Source organism: Cupressus sempervirens, chromosome 8 (assembly GCF_028749045.1).
Source record: "Cupressus sempervirens isolate cs-2001-9-10 chromosome 8, ASM2874904v1, whole genome shotgun sequence".
NCBI classification, from domain to species: Eukaryota; Viridiplantae; Streptophyta; class Pinopsida; order Cupressales; family Cupressaceae; genus Cupressus; species Cupressus sempervirens.
This window is the reverse complement of record NC_143125.1, coordinates 846,205,237-846,217,961: the sequence shown is the minus strand read 5'-3', so window position 1 is coordinate 846,217,961 and position 12,725 is coordinate 846,205,237.

The window sequence follows — 12,725 nt, the reverse complement described above, 5'->3', positions numbered from 1 at the left end:
TATTAATTTGAATAGTTTATGATATATTTTGACTATGGGAGCATTGTGAATTTAGGACATTGTATATTTTGGAGATTTGGATTTGATGTCATTGTATACTCAGTTCATATTTCAAATTAGTCTCATGATGATTATGGTTATTAGTGTTTGATTTGGATATGTATGATGACTTGTTGGGTCTACAAGTTGTGCAGTGTTGTAAGTGGTCTATACTTACAAGTTGCATTTATGGCTTGGATATGGGTTGTCTTTACCCATTAATCTTTTATTGTTGATGCATATTTTGATTAGTGGCTTGGATTTGGGTCGTCTCTTCCCTAAGTCACATGATTTGCTGATTTTTCCTTCATGTAGAATGGATTAGATGTTATTACCAGGTATAGTCATGGTGGGGGACTGTTGACTATTTTATGCTGACAGGTTAGACATATTGAGAGTCAGATGTCTAGTTCATGGATGTGATCATGGTGCCATGAATTTTGGCATGACATGAATGGATATACAGGTACATCCTTGATGTTTATTTGCTTGGATTCTTGATTTGGTTATGGTGATATAATTTCTTGGTTGAGGATCATGGTTATTTGGTTTCTTTTGAGGAGATCATGATGTGCACTTTGAGTTCTTTGATGGTTTGATGTCATTGGTTGATTCTTATGGTTGGATGATGGTTTTTCATCATAATTTCATGGATAGCTTGGATACATGATTTAGTGGGAGCTTTTTGTGATAGTAGTGAGGTGATAGTGCAAGATTAGTTCCTAGTTTGGTTTGTATCTTCTTTGTTTTGGAGATCTTGGTTTTACTTGCTGTTGACATTTTGGTTGTGTAAGTGTAGACCTACAGGATCTTCATGTAGGAGATGGATTTTATGATACCATAGGTGACTTGGTACCATAGTTGAGTGGCAGTTATTTTGCATTGATATATTTATTGAGTGTTTGTAGATGTTGGAGGTTTTTCTTATATCCTGTTGCTACAGAAGCATCTTTGACATTTGCATGGTGCACTTGTTATCTTCATGGTGTGTGAAGATGGTTAGATCTTGACAACTCATGGGGTTCTTGGTTATCTTCATGGTGTGTGGAGATGGTTCTAAATGATATGTGGAGATATTTTTCTTTGTGGCATGTGGAGACGGTTGCATCTTGAGGACTAATGGAGTTCTTGGTAAAGGTGTGGTTTATTCTTTCATTTGACATGTTATCCTTTGTGTAAGGATGGTTTTATTATTATGTCATTGTATACTCTTGATTCATATTTAGGGTTTTGACATGTTATAGTATGTTCATACGGAGCATGTTATCTCTTTGGTTAAGATGATTTAGATCATTTTGTCATATTTATGTTCCTGAGGCCATGGTTGGAATTTTGGCATTGATCTTAGTTTAGTTTCTTGGTATTGAGTACATTGATCATAAGCTGGATACTTCACGATATTGTTATGTTGCATTTGGAGTTCGCATGGATTGATTGGTTATAAGTTCTTATTGATATTTAGAGATGGTGGTGATGTTATTTTCTCATGGATTAGAGAAGTATTTGCTGGCATGGTTGATGGTTTTAGTAGGAGAGTATGAGGGGCATTCACTTGATATAGACTTGAGAGGAGATTGTTCTTAGATGAGTCTTGGTTGGAGACTTGGATATCTTGATGAGCATTCTCATTCCCCACTCTTGGTCTACTTGGTGGTTTGCTACTTGAGGTATAGTGCATTGTTTCTCTTAGGTGCATTATGTTTATGCTTAACTTTCATGGATATGGATCTTGAGCTATGGTACATGAGTTAGTTCTAGAGGGTTCATTTGAGAGATAGTTTAGCATTGGTTATCTCCATTGGCATATGTTGGTATTATGCTGGCTGAATTTGGAAGATGGTTTTATATTGGGCATATTCCTTGGTTTAGGAATGGTTATTCCTTGGATTAGAAATGGGTTTATGAGTTTGATCTTCTTGTGAGAGGCTTACATCCATGATTGGTTATATGGTATGGTTTGGGTGTTGGTTTGGCTTCTTATTGGGGTTTTATGGAGGAGATCATACTTGCATAGTTTACATCTAGAGGTGTGTGTAGACGAACATGATACAGGTTATGATTTACATAGTTTCTCTTTGCTCTTAGTTATCTTCCTGGATGTTTGGTTTCACTTACATTGGATTTGAGATTGGTTAGAGATTGTGATCAGTGGTTTGTGCTCATTTATGTCATGTGAGAGATGACATGGTTATTCCTTTATCTCTTTCCTCTATTGGTTGTGGAGAACTTAAGAGATTATTGGAGGTTTATTTTTTTCTAAGAGTTGTTCTTGTAGGATATTGGTTTATGTGTTGTGGATGTCCTTGAGACGACATTGTAAGGAAACTTGACAACACGAAATATAACAGTTTCCACATAACCCATCTCATAGATTTAAAATAAATATGGAATTAAAATCCACATGAAAGAGAATAGATAACATACTCACAAAATTGTGACACAAGATATACTCTGGGAAACCCTCATTGAGGGAAAAAACCCAACCTCCAAAAGAATCCATCACCATGTATTATTCAGCAAAAAACACCATTGCAATACAACCACTAGTACATTTTAGATCAAATTATGACCTTTATTTTTGATGTAACTCTTAAAATGCTTGATGAATTAAAAAAAATCATTTTTATGCCTGAGTTGGTCAAAAATTTGACCAACTCGGGTTCACATAACTTGTTTTTATGCTTGAGTTTGTCAAAATTTCCACCAACTCGAGTTCACATAACAACAAAAGGAAAAAGTTGTCGTCATTTTGCCCCCAGTTGAAGGAGGGTTTATCTGCATGTGCACCACGTGTGTGATGCAAGAGCATCCAGAGGTATAAGGGCAATGCTATGTCACCCAAAAAAATGTACTTAGACTTAGCTTTTGTTTGATGTGTTTTCATTTTTGGATACCCATTTGGGTCAAATAAAGGTTCCAACTCTCACAGTTCTACTATCAATGCGTTTGAAAATCTTGAAAAAATAGGAGCATGTATTTGGGTCATCATTTTGGTTGGTGTGAATTGGCCAGATGAATGTAATCATGATTTAGAGCATTCCAAAAAAAGAATCAGTTCAATAGGCCCCACGGTTTGAAAGTTATTGCAATTTCTTGAGTTTTGGAGACCTCCTAAGAATGCTTCAAAGTCAGTTTTGGGGCATTAAATGACCTCAAAAAGGGTCAAAAAATGGGGGATGATCAAATCCATAGGGCTATAGAATGCTTTGAGAGCTTTCTGAAAATGTAAATGGTTCATCAATCGGAGCTACGGTTCAAAAGTTATGCCTCCCGAAAGTTCGGTTACCATTTCTGGATTCTTCTAGATTTGCACCGACTTCTAACATAGCTTTTGGAACCTTCTATTTTGTTGGTGGATGTCTACTAGCACTTTCTAGAATGTACTCCTAGTCCTTAACCCTCCAAGGTCTATTTAAGGAGATTTATGGCATTGTAAAAGGCAGTTCGGAGTGGGGTTTGAGAGGAGGTACTGAAAGGAGAAATTATGTCCAGATTTATGCTATTGTAAGCCCATAGGGCATGTTCTGAAGTTTATTTTCTCTGTACTATTTTTAATAGCTTATTTTCTTAGTTAATATAATTTTACCTTTCTATTGTGTCCATTTTTTTCTTGGGTTGTGTCCCCATCAAGTGGTATCAAAGCTGGTTTTCCTGAGTGTGTAGACAGAGCACCAACTGTGAGGCAGTTTGCACCAGGACTGTGTGGTTGTGGGTTTGAGTTAAGAAGATGCCTCCACGAAGAGAGCGTGGTGGAAGGGCCAGAGCTATTAATCCTGAGGAGATTAGAGCCCTCCAAAGGTAGGTGCAAGCATTGCAAGAGGAGCTTCGTAGAGGAGCAAATGTTGCCGCAGGAGACAATAGTGAGGATGACAATGAAGAAGAAGTAATGGGACCAGAAGAGGAATTTGATGGGGAAGTTCTAAATCCTATAGAGGAAAGGCTTTTTAGGGCCATTACTAAGTTTGGGAAAAGACCTACAATTGAAGTGGGTGTATTTTCAGGAAATCTAAAACCAGATGAGTTGATCGATTGGATCAATGAACTAGAAGAATACTTTGAGTATGAGGATATCAGGGACCCAGATAGGGTTAAGTTTGAAAAGGCCAAACTAAAAGGCCATGCCAAAATCTGGTGGCAAGAGGTTCAATTGGAAAGAAATAGAAGAGGAAAGGAGAAGATCACAAGATGGGAGTGCATGGTGGACAAATTGAAGAAGTAGTTCATTCCTATGGACTACGAGCTTGATCTGTTTAAGAAGATGCATGGGTTAAAGCAAGCAGGAAGATCAGTCCAAGAATATACAGAGGAGTTTAACCGACTCTTGATTAGAGTGGGGCATGCAGAAGCAAATAAGGAGGAGGAATTAAGTCTGGTAAGAATGACCAACGTTGAAGAGGCCTACCAATTTTCCCTACGAGTTGAAGAGAAGTTGAATAAAAGGTTTGAAGGAAGGCAAAGAGGGCACGGTCAAGGAGGAAGGGGAAGTGGTAGATCATTTGGAGGCCACAATGAAACCCAAAAGAAAAAGGAAGATGTGGGTACTAGCAGGAACCAGAGGAATGAGGGTTTCAATCGCTCCCATGATCAAGACTTTGGAAATAAAAGAGGAAGAGGTAGAGGATGTGGACAAGGAAGAGGAGGCTTCTGTGGTACCTATTTCCATTGCAATGAAGAAGGTCATCATGCCTTTGAATGCCCTCAACGACAAGGAAGGACAGATAGGAGAGCTGAGGGCCAAGCTAGGGTTGCTTATGTGGATGAGGATGCACAATCATCACATTCAGAGGATACAAAAAGAGGAGAGACCTTGGTAAATGAAAGAGTCCTACTAATTGGTGAGATTGAACCAGGAAAACAGAGGAGTTTGTCCCGTACCAGATGCAAGTGTGAGGATAAATGTTGTGACATGATCATTGATGGTGGTAGCACTGATAACTTGGTATTAGAAGAGATGGTGTCTAAGCTGAAGCTCAAGAGGGAGAAACATCCACATCCCTATCTGATTGCTCGGGTAAAAGATGATCATAAGGTCCTGGTAAGTGAACAATGTTTAGTGAAATTCAAAATTGGGAGTTACCATGATGAAGTTCTCTGTGATATTATTTCGATGGATGTTTGCCATCTATTGTTGGGTAGACCATGGCAGTTTGATAGACATGCAGTACATGATGGACATGAAAACACATACTCTCTGACAAAGGATGGAGTTTGCCACAAATTGAAGCCCATGAAAAAGGAAGGTGAAAAGGTATGTACTAGTGCTAGGATTTTTCTTGTCGATGGAAGGAAGTTTTTAGATGGCATGAAACATCAGCATATGTGCTATGCTTTGATTCCTATGAAAGATAAAGAAGGTAGTAGTGAAATACCATTTGAAGTTTCAGATTTACTAGGGGAGTTTAGAGATATTATCTCTGATAATGTTCCAGATGGATTGCCACCAGTAAGGCAAATCAGTCATCAGATAGTTCTAATTTTGTGAGCTAGTTTGCCTAACAAGGTTGTCACATGATGACTCCTACTGAAATAGAGGAGCTAAATAGATAAGTTCAGGAGTTGTTTAGGAAGGGCTTGATTTGAGAGAGCTTGAGTCCATGTGCAGTACCTGTAGTACTCGCACCAAAGAAGGATGGAGAGTGGAGGATGTGTACATATTCTTGAGCTATAAATAGGATTACCATCAAGTACCAGTTTCCTTTGCCAAGGATGGATGATATTATGGACTGCTTGAGTGGAGCTCAGTACTTCACAAAGATAGATTTGAAGAGTGGTTATCACTAGATACAGATTCAAGAAGGAGATGACTGGAAAATAGCCTTCAAGACCAAGGAGGGTCTTTATGAGTGGTTAGTCATACCCTTTGGATTGACGAACGCCCCAAGCACCTTCATGCAGCTCATGAATGAGGTACTTAAGAAGTTCTTGGGAAAAAAATTTATTGTCTATTTGGATGATATTTTAATTTTTAGCAAGACTTTGGAAGAACATTTATTGCATATTCGCAGTGTCCTTGAAAGGCTAAGGGAAGAGAAACTGTTAATTAATCTAAAGAAGTGGGTCTTTGCAAAAAGGGAGTTAGTCTATTTGGGATTTGTTATATCACCTGAAGGTCTCAAAATGGATCCGGAGAAGGTAAAAGCCATCTTGGAATGACCTACTCCAAGGTTTGCTACTGAGGTAAGATCATTTCATGATCTGGTTAGTTTTTACAGGAAGTTTATTAAGAATTTCAGTGGCATATGTGCACCCCTAACTGATACAATAAGTGGGGATAGAAAAGAGTTCAAATGGACTGCAGCAGCTGTGAGAAGTTTTGAATTGCTGAAGAAGAAGGTGACAGAATAGCCTATATTGGCACTTCTAGATTTTAGAAAAGTGTTTTAGGTGGATTGCGATGCCAGTGGCAGCGCTATTGGGGCTGTATTAAGCCAAGAAGGTAAGCCTATTGCATATTTTAGTGAAAAATTGAATGATGCAAAGAAGAAGTATTCTGTTTATGATCAAGAGTTCTATGCAATAGTTCAGGCCTTAAAGAAATGGAGGCATTATTTATTGCCAAAGGAATTTGTTTTGTATACTGATCATCAGGCATTACAGTACCTAAATAGCCAAGGTAAATTGAATCAGAGGCATATGAAGTGGGTAGAGTTCTTGCAGAGCTATACATTTGTGATGAAGCATAGAAGTGGAAAATCTAACGGGGTTGCAGATGCACTAAGTAGGAGACAGTCATTGCTTACAGTAATGCAGGTTGAAGTAGTTGGGTTTGATGAACTCAAGAATTTGTACCCTGAGGATCCTGATTTTGTTGAAGCATGGAAAGCTTGTAAAGAATCTGTTGCTGTAGATAGAACTAAGTGGTTAGACTATTTGATTCAGGATGGCATGTTGTTCAAAGGTAGTCAAATATGTATTCCAAGGAGTTCCATGAGGGAAAATCTAATTAAGGAGAAACACAGTGGAGGGATGGCAAGACATTTTGGTCGAGATAAGACCATTTCCATTCTTAGAGAACATTATTTTTGGCCCAAATTTCACAAGATGTGAAGAAGTTTGTACAGAGTTGCCAGGTTTGTCAAATTTCCAAGGGGTTTAGTCATAATATTGGCCTATATCAGCCATTTTTTGTTCCATCAAGGCCATGGGAGGACATAAGTATGGATTTTGTTCTAGGATTGCCAAGGACACAAAGGGGTAATGACTCAGTATTCGTGGTGGTTGATAGGTTCTCCAAAATGGCACATTTCATTCCATGCCACAAAAATCATGATGTTGTCCATATTGCAGACTTGTTTTTCAAAGAGGTGGTAACACTACATGGTCTTACAAGGAGTATAGTTTCTGACAGAGATACTAAATTTGTGGGGTATTTCTGGAGGACATTGTGGAAAAAGTTGAGAACAGACCTAAAATTCAGTTCCACGCATCACCCACAGACTAATGGCCAAACAGAATTCGTAAATAGAAGTCTGGGCAATTTGCTAAGATGTCTAGTTGGAGATAAGCCCAAGGGATGGGATTTGATTCTACCACAGGAAGCATTTGCTTATAATAACTCTATAAATAGGAGTACTAGAAAATCACCATTTCAAATTGTATATGGGAATAGCCCAAGGACTGCACCAGAATTGAGGAAGATAGAACAAGGGGAGAGGACAAGTGTTGAAGCTGAGGAATTTTTTGAACATATCAAGCGTCTACATGAGGAGGTTCAAGCACACATTACCAAGATGAATCAAGAATATAAAGCTAGGGCTGATCAAAGGAGAAGACATAAGGAATTCCAAGTAGGGGATCTAGTCATGGTGCACTTACGAAAAGAAATATTTTCAGCCGGTACTTACAACAAGCTGAAAATGAAGAAATTTGGCCCCTAGAAAATTCTGAAGAAACATGACTCAAGAAATGCATATGAGGTGGAGCTACCAGAAGGTATTCACATTTCTCCCATCTTCAACATTGCAGATTTAACAGAGTATCATGATGATGGTGTAGATGAGGAGCTAGTTTTAGAGCCATGTCCAATTCTTGCTTCTAAGAAGGAGGAGATAGAAGACATTCTAGATCATCGTGTGGGTAGGAGTACTAGAAAAAGGTAGTATGAAGAGTATTTGGTGAAGTGGAAAGGACGGCCGATCGAGGACTCAACTTGGATTTTAGCAGCTGAGGTTTTCCATTTGGGATTTCCTCTACCATTTATAAAGTGACAGGGTCACTTTTCAATCTACCCTATGTGTCTGATGCAGGAGCATCCAGAGGTATAAGGGCAATCTTGTGTCACCCAAAAAAATGTAATTAGAGTTAGTTTTTGTTTGATGTGTTTTCATTTTTGGATACCCATTTGGGTCAAATAAAGGTTCCAACTCTCACAGTTCCACTATCAGTGCATTTGAAAATCCCAAAAAAATAGGAACATGTATTTGGGCCATCGTTTTGGTAAACTAGAAGGTGTGAATTGGCCAAATGAAAGTAATCATGATTTAGAGCATTCCAAAAAAAGAATCAGGTCAATAGGCCAAACAGTTTGAAAGTTATTGCAGTTTTTTGAGTTTTGGAGACCTCCTAAGAATGCTTCAAAGTCAGGTTTGAGGCATTAAATGACCTCAAAAAGGGTCAAAAAATGTGGGACAAGCAAAGCTCTTACATAGGGCTATAGAGCGCTTTGAGAGATTTCCAAAAATGTAAACGGTTCGTCAGTTGGATCTACGGTTCAAAAGTTATGCCTCCCGGAAGTTCGATTACCGTTTCTGGATTCTTCTAGATTTGCACCGACTTCTAACGCAGCTTTTGGAACCTTCTATTTTGTTGGTGGATGCCTACTAGCACTTTCTAGAATGTACTCCTAGTCCTTAACCCTCTAGGGTCTATTTAAGCAGATTTCTGGCATTGTAAAAGGCAGTTTGGAGTGGGGTTTGAGAGGAGGTACTGAAAGGAGAAATTATGTCTAGATTTATGCTATTGTAAGCCCTTAGGGCATGTTCTAAAGTTTATTTTCTCTGTACTATTTGTAATAGCTTATTTTCTCAGTTAATATAATTTTCCCTTTCTGTTGTGTCCATTTTGTTCTTGCGTTGTGTCCCCATCAACTTGGGAGCTCTTTGAGGTGAGGTAAGTCCATGTTATTACCCCTGGTAGCATATACATTGTTTTTTAAAGTTATAGGCTACATTGTTCAGTAAAACCCTCAATATTTTCATGCTTTGGAGATATAGCACTGGCCATTGGGGAACATTTTGAAAAATATTTAGGTTATGTGATGCCTATGCTTCAGAGAGCAGTAGTGTTGTCTATGCATTCTGTTGATTAAGAGGATGAACTGATTTTAGTATACAAATCAGTTGTGAAATGGAATTCTAGAAGCATATTTAGGCATTTTTCAAGGTTTCAAAAGCTCCTCCAAAAAAGAGTTATTGATTCATTATGTAGGTCATATTTTGCAATTTTTTGAGCATATCTACCAGGACAAAGATAGGGATGAAGTTGTCACAAAAGTTGCAATGACTGAATAATATAATATATTCCTAGATAGAGTGAGTATATCGTTCTTTGTTATTGTTTTGTGATCCAATCCATTTTTCTTAATTGTAGGCCTGCTAATCACTATGTTGGTAGGACTAGAAATTATAAATACCTATTATTTGAGGATGCTCGGATGGGTTAAGAATTCAAGCCAGGTCAACATTCATGAATTGCCCTCCAACCAATCTTAAGGTAATAAAAATTATGTTAATACAACAATACATGTATTGTAAAACAAATAGGTTGTTGCAAAAAGAATAGCACAAGAGTCAAAATTTGTGATCCCTATCACTCAGTTTGATACGATTGCTCTGGAAATTCTGAAGTAATGGGTGGGTTCTATCCTCAAATTTTTCTTTAGATTGTTTTAGAAACTTTTTTTTATAATACAAATCTTTATCTAGATATGGTAATTGTCGTTATTGCCCTTAAGCTTACATACAGAGAACAAATAGAAACAGAATACCAATAGATTGATTACCAATCAAAATTACATAGCAAAAGAAAAGTGTGAAGTATACTAACAGATATGATGAGTCTGGTATCCAAGGCCTTCATGGTGCATATATCTCTTGACAAATTGATTGAGTCAATTTTTGATTAGTTAATGTTATTGAAACCTCTAAAAAATTATCAGGCGTCCCACTTAATAATTCTTATGCTGAAGCTAGACTAGAGTCTGCTTAAAAACTTATGTATCCAATTTCTTTGCTAAAGCTTATTTTTAAATGAGAATCATTGCATGAGTGCAACTTAGACTGTTGTGCTACATAGACAATTTTGTAGATTCTGGTGGTTCTATTGCTGGAAAAAAAAACTTGGACTGGGATGAGCCAACACCAATAGCATTGATTTATGGTACAGAAGTGAATATAATAAAGTGTCTATGAAGAATTCATTAAGTTTTACTTTCAACTATAGGGTAATTAATTTCTAAGCCCTTTGATATTTGAAGATGAGGAAAATGCTTTTGAAAATTGGATATGTAATCAAAGCTTTAGTTCTTTTTGTTTGTCTTAGAAATAGTTCACAATTTAAGAGAATGGCAATGAGGGAAGGTCAATCATGAAGCATGTTTATGTCAAAAACTTTGATTGTGGATTTCTTTAACTTTTATATTTTGATTTTCTATAACTTTTGGAGCATCCTTTTTATTCTTCTGCTTGAATTTCCAATTCTTCCATGGAGGAATTCTGCATCTCCAAACATTTTTTGCCAAATACTAGGTTACACATAACTAGAAGAGGAATCAATCCATCCTTGTGACACCTAAAAGTCACAACTCTAAGTAAACAGCAATAGGATTTGCGGCACCTAATTAGGCAACATTTTGATGTAAAACTTGGCCTGAACCATATCATACTCTTTAGTGTCTTTTTAATTAATTTTTCTATATCTTGGGAAAGAATGATGTTACCAATAAATTACACTTATATATAACTACTAGGAGATGTTAGTACACCTTGAACCTAATTGTCTTGGCGGTTTCTTGATACCACATTCTTTAGCAATGAGTAATTATTATTGTAACTATGTTTCTTTTTCTAGAAGGGTGCTATTGTAACTATATTTCTTTTTCTCGGCTTCATTTTACTAAACATTATCTATCAACAAAATATTGATTGTGTTTCAATATTAAAATGTAGGAGGGTACGTGAAGACTTTTCTTGATATCCATAGAAATTGTTTGAGAAGTGCATGAAATTTTGACAACTCATTCACCCTTGCCTCCTCAATTGGTTCTATTTTCAAGTAACAGGTAACAAAATTTCTCTCATTCTCATTGTGCTTTATATCCATGGTAGAGATGTATTTCACTAGTCGAACACAAATTGGATGTAGCATAAATGCTTTGTCTTTTATTCTAGACAAAGTGGGTTGCATGATGGCAACTCACATTGGTTCCTATAAGGGCACTAACTCTGTCTTCACAAAATATTATAGGATATCCAAATTTAGGAAAAGATACTAATTTAGAAAGGAAAAAATGTGTTGTTTTCATTAATAAAAGAAAAACATGTGATTCAATGTGGTAGTAATTGGTGAACATTATCTTTAGTAATTAGTAGCTGATAGTTGTTTTCTAACATCAAATAGACCTGACTATAAGATTTATTGTGTGCACTAGGAAAATCATGTGCATTTGCACTATTTCTCTAAAAATCATCTTCAAATCCCCTATTAGTATCTTTTAGGTCTATGTTAATTAATTACACATATCTTTTGTCATCATCTTTTCTGGATCTGGATTGTTTTGCATATAATATTGATCTATGTGATTTAAATATTTTCTTTGAAAGTAGCATAGTTTGTATCATGTTCAGACCTCATATATGATGCTTTTGCTTGACAATCCACATAATCTATTTGAGAAACACATAGAAATTTAACAAGCCTTGCACCCTTGCCTACTAAAATGATTTTATTTTCAGCTAACAGGTAACAAAATTTCTCCCAATCAAGGTTGTGCCATTCTTTCATTTTTAGATGAATTACAAAACAAGCTCAACACAAATTGGATGCACCACTGATGCTTAACTTTTCCTTCTAGACAACATGGATCTTCATGATGGCACCTTAGAATGATTCTAATTAGGGTGCTAATCTTGTTTCTATAAATTAGTAACTAGCCATTCAACTTCATAAAACAACGCTAGTTTAGAAAGAAAAACTTGCATTGCTTTGGCCCCCCATTAATAAAATAATTTTTTTAAAAAATTTTTTGTAGTAATTGGTGAACATGATCTCTGGTAGGGAGTAGCTAATAGTTGTTTTCTAGAATCAAGTGGACCTAAGATGAAGAATTCTAGTGCAAATTGGCAAAATTTTGGTTGTTCACACTATTTTTCTTAGTAGCATCCTCAACTCCTTCTTGATGATCTTTTAGGACTGTATTTTTATTTAGGTACATATTTCCTCTTCATCCTTTTTAAATCTAGATTACTCAGGATGCAATTTAAATCTATGTTATTTAACTCACCTCTATTTTATCTTTTCCTTTTTAAAGTAACCTACTTTGCTTTATGTATAGACCTAATCTATGACCTATTTTTCCTTCAAACTACCATTTCAGACAACCTAAGATCCAGTTGTAAGTGTAGCACTGGAGTATTCCTTATTAAAATCTCATATTGTTTTAAAGTGTAGTGGCACTAGTACATTTCCAT